Source organism: Elephantulus edwardii, unplaced genomic scaffold (genome assembly GCF_000299155.1).
Source record: "Elephantulus edwardii isolate Elephantulus edwardi_28Jun2011 unplaced genomic scaffold, EleEdw1.0 scaffold00007, whole genome shotgun sequence".
Lineage (NCBI taxonomy): Eukaryota > Metazoa > Chordata > Mammalia > Macroscelidea > Macroscelididae > Elephantulus > Elephantulus edwardii.
Window position 1 is genome coordinate 22,587,133 of NW_006399757.1, and position 7,080 is coordinate 22,594,212.

General features: G+C 41.7%; 1 pseudogene; it reads right to left on the reverse strand.

The window, feature by feature from the left end:
• Positions 1-2,397: 2,397 nt before the first annotated feature.
• On the reverse strand, positions 2,398-3,525 carry LOC102857861 (annotated as a pseudogene).
• Between the last annotated feature and the right edge of the window lie 3,555 nt (positions 3,526-7,080).

Consider the following 7,080-nt stretch of genomic DNA (forward strand, 5'->3'; position numbering starts at 1 on the left):
AACCATCCCATAGCTGACCCTCTGATGGATTTCAAAGACAGCTAATTGCACAGGAGCAGATTGCCCAGCCTTCTCTCATGGAGCAGCTGCTGACCTAGGTGCCAGTAAGTCAAATAAATATCTTAGTGTGACCCTGTGAACAACAGTTCTGATGCTTTCTCTATCCTCCACCATCCTTACAGTCTTTGATACGCACAAACCTGTTGTTTCAGTCATTGTGCTAGTCCACCCTGTTGAAGATCTTCTTTTTCTCTGACTCTCTTTTCTCAGCTTGATGCCTTTTACCAAGAACTGGACCCTCCTGAAAACAAGCCAATTATATGTAAAATGAAACTTAAGCATCCTTGCCTCTAAGCACACTGGTTGCACTTTCTTAAAGATAGACTTGTTTGTTCTTTTGAAAATCCATGGGGTATTTGATACTCTTCTTCAAAACCATAGTGTAAAGCATCAATTTTTCTGTCATCTTTAGTCACTGTCCAGCTTTCAAATGCATAGGAAGTAAGTAAAAATATTTGGCTTGAATCAGATGCACATTAGTCTTTAAACTGATGTAATTGCTCTGTAGCACATGAGAGAGGTCCTTGACAATCAGTTTCCCCAATGCAACATGTCTTTTGATATCTTGGTGGAAATATGGGCAGAATAAGTCTTTTGATATCTTGGTGGAAATATGGGCAGAATAACTATTTAGGGCTTGTCTTACTCATCGAGAATTCCTTAGGTGGCACACAGGCTGTTATCATGGTGTTGATTATGGATCCAAGTAAAGTGAAATCATTGACAACCTCATTCTTTATCTAGCACAGTGATGACTGTGTGTCCAGTGGTTAGGATTTTTGTTTTCCTAATGTTGAGATACAGTCTATCTTGAAGCTTGTAGTCTTTGATCTTCTGCATCAAGTGCTTCAAGTTCTCTTCACTTTTAGCAACAAGATTGTGTCATCTGGACAATACAGGTTGTTGATGATTCTTTCTCCAATCCTGATGCCGTATTACTCTTCATATTACTCAGTATAAAAAAATTTGAACTTTTTTTCACCAATAAAAAATAACCCATTAGATTTTCCAAGGTTGTAGATCTTTATAGAAACAGACTGCTTCATCTTTTGTGTAGAGAGCAGCTGGTGAATTTGAACTGGCTTTTTGGTTAGCAGCCCTTGAGCTCCTTGGGACACATCATCAGTAGGAATAATTCCCAGCAGAGGTGGTTGTGTTTGGTGAAGTGCAGGGTCATCAAGGACATGGGTCACCCTTGGTGAGATGGATTGGCACCATGGCACCATTCATGGACTTCAATATACTGGCAGTCGTGAGGATTATAAAGCGTAGGCATTGTTTTACATAAAACTTACATAAGTTCATCATCACTTAGAATTGACTGGAGAAGACAGCACCTGACAGTAACTTTAGCTCGCCTAACAGTGGTTGACTCAACGGTTTTCTCTGGTTTTAGTTAAAATTTGTGCAGCCTATAAAGTGTTTCTGTTAGACAAAAGTTTTATAATATATAGAGTAACACAAAAGAAAAGACTCCCCCCAAAACATAAAAGGGCAAAGTTTATATAAAATTCAGAACATTCAATATGAGAAAGTATGCCTCCTTATTAGTAACAAATAAAAAAAGACAGTACTATTTGGTTTTGAATTACCAAAGGTAGGTTTTTTAAAGGTTGTTTTTTGTGTGTGGGGGTTTTTTTGGGGTTTTTTTTGTGTTTTTTTTTTTACTTTTTAAGGTGTGCACTTTTATTCATCTGGTCTCAAGTCAGTGTACAGCTAAAGCCCTGGCTGCCTGCGCATCTCAGCCACCCCAGGGAGACCAAAAGCCTTCATATTTCTAGAGTTGAGGGAAAGGGCAAGCACCCCAAAAAAGTAGGGCCTCCAATGGCTGACTATTGGAAAAAAACAAACAAACAAAAAAACCAACCAAAAACTAAAGAACAAGTATTAAGGCGGAAGATGTTTTAACAAAAAAACAACAACAACAACAACAAAAAAAAACCCCAAAAACTGGATAAGGTATAATTTACACAAAAGCAACGCTCCCTGCCACCCCATCCATGCATGGACCCGGGTGAGGGACAGGGCTCTTTCTGCTTAGGGGAAGGGAGAGGCTTTTGGAAAGGCAGGAGCTTCCTGTCACATCGCCATGTTGATTATTTGGAAGGACTATTTAAAAAAAAGAGAACAATGTACAATCAAAGTCCTGGGCCACATTGGAAAACCGGGGGGATTCTTGCTCCACACCAACTGCTGTCACCCTCACCGTTCCAGTTTTTAAATCCTGAGTCAAGTGAAAAAAAATTTAAAAAAGTAACAAAGTCATGCCAATTCTCATCCTTTGGGTTTTTTCCTGCGCAAGTTAGATTTTTTTTATCAAGAAAGGGTGTAAGGCAACTAAACAGTCAGCCTAGAAGCATTTACGTGGATGATGGAGGGGCCAGACTTGTTGTACTCCTGCTTGCTGGTCCACATCTGCTGGAAGGTGGACAGGGAGACCAGGATGGAGCTGCTGATCCACACGGAGTATTTGTGCTCAGGGGGAGCCATGATCTTAATCTTCATCGTGCTGGAGGCCAGCGCTGTGATCTTCTTCTGCATCCTATCGGAGATGCCTGGGTACATGGTGGTCCTGCCAGACAGCACTGTGTTGGCGTAGAGGTCCTTGCGGATGTCAACATCACACTTCATGATGGAGTTGAAGGTAGTTTCATGGATGCCAATAGACTCCATGCCCAGGAAGGAGGGCTGGAAGAGTGCCTCGGGGCAGCGGAAACGCTCATTGCCGATGGTGACGACCTGCCCATCGATGGTGATGACCTGCCCATCGTCAGCTCGTAACTCTTCTCCAAGGAGGAAGAGGAAGCCGCCGTTGCCATCTCCTGCTCGAAGTCCAGGGCAACATAACAGAGTTTCTTCTTGATGTCATGCACAATTGCCCACTCAGCCGTGGTGGTGAAGCTGTAGCCTCGCTCGGTGAGGATCTTCATGAGGTAGTCAATCAGGTCCCGGCCAGCCAGGTCCAGACACAGGATGGCATGGGGGAGGGTGTACCCCTTATAGATGAGCACAGTGTGGGTGACCCCATCGCCAGAATCCATCACAATGCCAGTGGTTCGGCCAGAGGATGTACATGGCAGAGTTGTTGAAGGTTTTGAACATGATTTGGGTCATCTTCTCCCAGTTAGCCTTGGGGTTCAGGGGGGCCTCCATCAGCAGCACAGGGTGCTCTTCGGGGGCCACACACAGCTCGTTGTAGAAGATGTGGTGCCAGATTTTCTCCATGTCGTCCCAGTTGGTGACAATGCCATGCTCGATGGGGTGCTTGAGGGTCAGATGCCTCTCTTGCTCTGGGCTTCATCCCCCACGTAGGAGTCTTCTGGCCCATCCCACCATCACGCCCTGGTGCCAAGGGCGCCCCACAATGGAGGGAAAGACAGCCTGGGGGGCATCGTTGCACACGAAGCCAGCCTTGCACATGCCAGAGCTGTTGTCGACCCCGAGCGCAGTGATGTCATCATCCATGGTGAGCTGGGGGTAGCGGGTGTGAACCTGCAATGGTGACTGTGCGAAGGGGCAGACGAGGTGTTGGCTGTCTAAAGTTTGTTTTTTTAATTTAAAAAGTTATTTGCACTCAGTTGACTTCAACTTTTACTGTGACTCCCTGTGTGTCAGAGTGACCTGTGTGCCAAAGCATTGTCAGTGGTTGATTTTTCAGATCTTAGGGTATGTGGAAATGTGATTGAGTGTTGTTTTATCAGCTAAGACGTGAAAATTCAGAGAAACGTCTCATCAGGTGGAAGAGTCCCTTTTCCTATACTTGTTAAACTTGCTTTTCTTTTCTTCCTGTAAAACTTAAGCCTTAGATCTTACCACTTTGGTGAGAAAAGACCACCTAACTAGTACTAAAGAAAAAAATGTTAAACAATTATTTTCTCTAAATGATAGGAGAAAAACACAAAGTTTTTGTACCAAGAAGAATTGGTCAACAGTGAACCATTTCAGGAAAGAGTCATTGGTAATGAGGAATGCATTTAAGTGGCCCTGAAGGCATTGGCAGATCTGTTGACTAGTTCTGACTTTTTGTCTTTTTAGTATCTGACAGTTGATTGTTTTATTACTGTCTGTGACTTAAAAAGGCAAAAAAAGCAGACACAGCTCCCCCTGGTTTTGGCACCAAGACATGAGGTAAAAAAGGTAGAGAACTAGATGAAGTAAACAAAGGAATTTATTATCTATCACCCAGGCCAGAGGGAGGCAGTGGGAATGGGATGTGTCCTGCAGGAAGGTTACAGCAAAGGTTTTATGTGCTGGGGGAGGGATGTAAGTTGATCTGTTGGGTGCATAGCTCTCTATTCAGTGGTCAGCTCCCTGTAGAGGACATTAATTGGATGCTCCCTGCCCGTTCCCATGTATGGAGCTGCCCAGGGCCCTTTAAGTGAGTTGTGTGACAGCTGGCATTAAGCAGAAAGTGGCCCATGGTCATGCTATCTTCTGATTGGCTGTAGCATTGAAAAGTTTCCCAAGGGGTGCATCTGCACAGAATGCTGCCCAGCTTCCAGGTAACCTTTTACTGTCAAGTATGTGCCCCTAGTTTAATACATGGAAAACAAACCAGAAAGCAGAACAAGAAACATGACTTGGCTTATCCAACAGCCTTGGGATCATTTTTACCTCTGATAGCAAAGAGGGAAAAGACATGATCATTCTCAGTCTATTCCAGAATAATACATAGTTACACTGCTAAGAAATTTTGGGGTAGAAATTATTTTATCAGATAGTTTATTGATTAGAGAGGACTTAACAGACTAGGGTTTCAGAAGAGGAGTAATGGATTACTTTAGATGGTTCAATAATTGTGTTTTAGCGTTATGAATGTATACTTTCTGCTTCTAAATGACTCTCTTATCACCAACATTGTTGTAGCACAATTTATCTGTTGACATCTTTATCATAAATTGTTTTCTAATAACTTAGAGAAAAAGGCAGTTGAATAAGCCAGTGATTTCCCCCTATACAACAGCTTTTTTTTTTTATGGTAGTTTATATTACAATCTATCTTTTCTGACTTACATGTAATTAACACAGCTCATTGTTGTTGGTGTTATTTCATTTTATTGCAGCTCCATAAGACCCTGTCAGAGTAGAAGTGCCTCATTGTTTCTGAGACTATAAATCTTTAAAGAAGTGGACTACCACTTCTTCCTTCTGCAGAGTGAATGGTTGGCAGCTGAGTGTTTTAACCACTGGGCCATTAGGCTTCTCATATGTAATAGTAATATGTTGTAGTTAGGTAATGTCGAGTCGACTATGACCGATAGCCTGTGAACAGCACTAGAACCTTGTCGCATCCTGTGCCATCTTCATGATTAATGTTGTTAAAATTGCTATGTTATTCCATCTTCTTGAAGGTTGTCTTCTCTTTTACTAACCAGCTACATTTCTCAGCATAATGTCTTTTTTAAGAATTATCCCCTCTTGACTGTAACATGCTAAAGTATACAAAACAGTTTCCCCATCCCTGCCTCTAAAAAGGGATCTCTGTTGGCTTAGTGGGTAAGGAGTTGTGTTGCCATCTTCCTCATTGGGAAAAAGTGAGGCAATCCCTTCCTGTGCAGATTATATCCTCTGAAAACCCATTGGAGGATCAACTATAAGTTGCTTCCAACTTGGCAGCAATACTTCTGGATTTTTTTCCCTCCTGAACAGCACTCTGATTTCATTTCCTCAAAGACAGATTTACTTGGGGTTTTTTTTTGCAGTTCATGGAATATTCAGCAGTACCGCAATTCAAGACCATCATTTCTTCTTCGGCCATCCTTTTTCACTGTCTGTCTTTTCATTTGCATACAAAGCAACTGGAAATACCATGACTTGAATCAGGCATACCTTAGGCTTTAAATGAATATCCTTTCTCTTTAGCACTTTGGAGAGGTCCTTGACAGCAGATTTACCTAGCATAACACATCTTTTGACTGCTTTTTTGCTGCCACCATGGGTGTTGATTGTGGATCTAAGTAAAATGGAATCGTTGACAACTTTGGGGTTTTTTCCCATCTGTAATGATGTTAGGGAGCTTGGGTGGGGAATTTTCTCTGCCAGTCTAGTGGCAGGTGGGTTGAATCCACCAGTTGCCGCATGGCAGAATGATAGGTAGTCTCCTCTCAGATTTACAGCCTCTGAACATCTGATAGAGGGTTAACTATGAGTAAGTTCTCACTTGATGCCAATGAGTTTGTGTGCTGCTGTTTGTGTTTTGGAGGGTTTGATTTTTTTAGTTTATTTTTCTGTTTATTTGGGGTTTTTTTAGTCATGATGAACAGTGGTGAGAGTTTTGTTTTCTTGATGTTGAGATGTAATCCATATTGAAGGCTATAGTCTTTGATCTTTTGCAGCCAGCATTTCAAGTCCTCCTCACTTTCATCAAGCAAGGTTGTATTATTTTCATAACACAAGATTGTTGTTAAATCTTCCTTTAATCTTTATTCCATGATCTTCTTCATATAATCCAGTTTTCTAATTATTTGCTCAGCATGGAGAATAATTGAGGTTCAAATCTCATCTCTGTTCTGTGACCACAGATTGAAAAGGTCTGGAAAAAGGATACAGCCCTGGCATACTTTGCAAATAGTAAATCATGCTATAACCAGCTCATTCTATTCATTTGGAGAAGTTCCTGTAATCGTTGTATTTCCAAACAGCAGCATCATTCACTAGTACATTTGTCCAGTCATTTGTCCCTAAATCTAACTTCCCCAAAGAATAAGTATTTAAGGAAAGAACAACTAAGCCTCCTTAGTCCCCAAAGACGGGTAATTTGCAATCTAGTTGGAAAAACAAAATAAAAAAGCATTTTAATACACACACACACACACACACACACACACACACACACACACATTTACCATTTCATTTTCTCTAGTGCTTCAAGTTGGCACTAACTTACAGAAACCCTGTGCACAACAGAACAAAATCTTGTCTGATCCTACATCATCCTCACAATCTCTACTGGACTTAAACAAACTGGTATAGTCATTGCATCAGTCCTTCTCGTGAAGGGACTTTGTCTCCTTTGCTGAC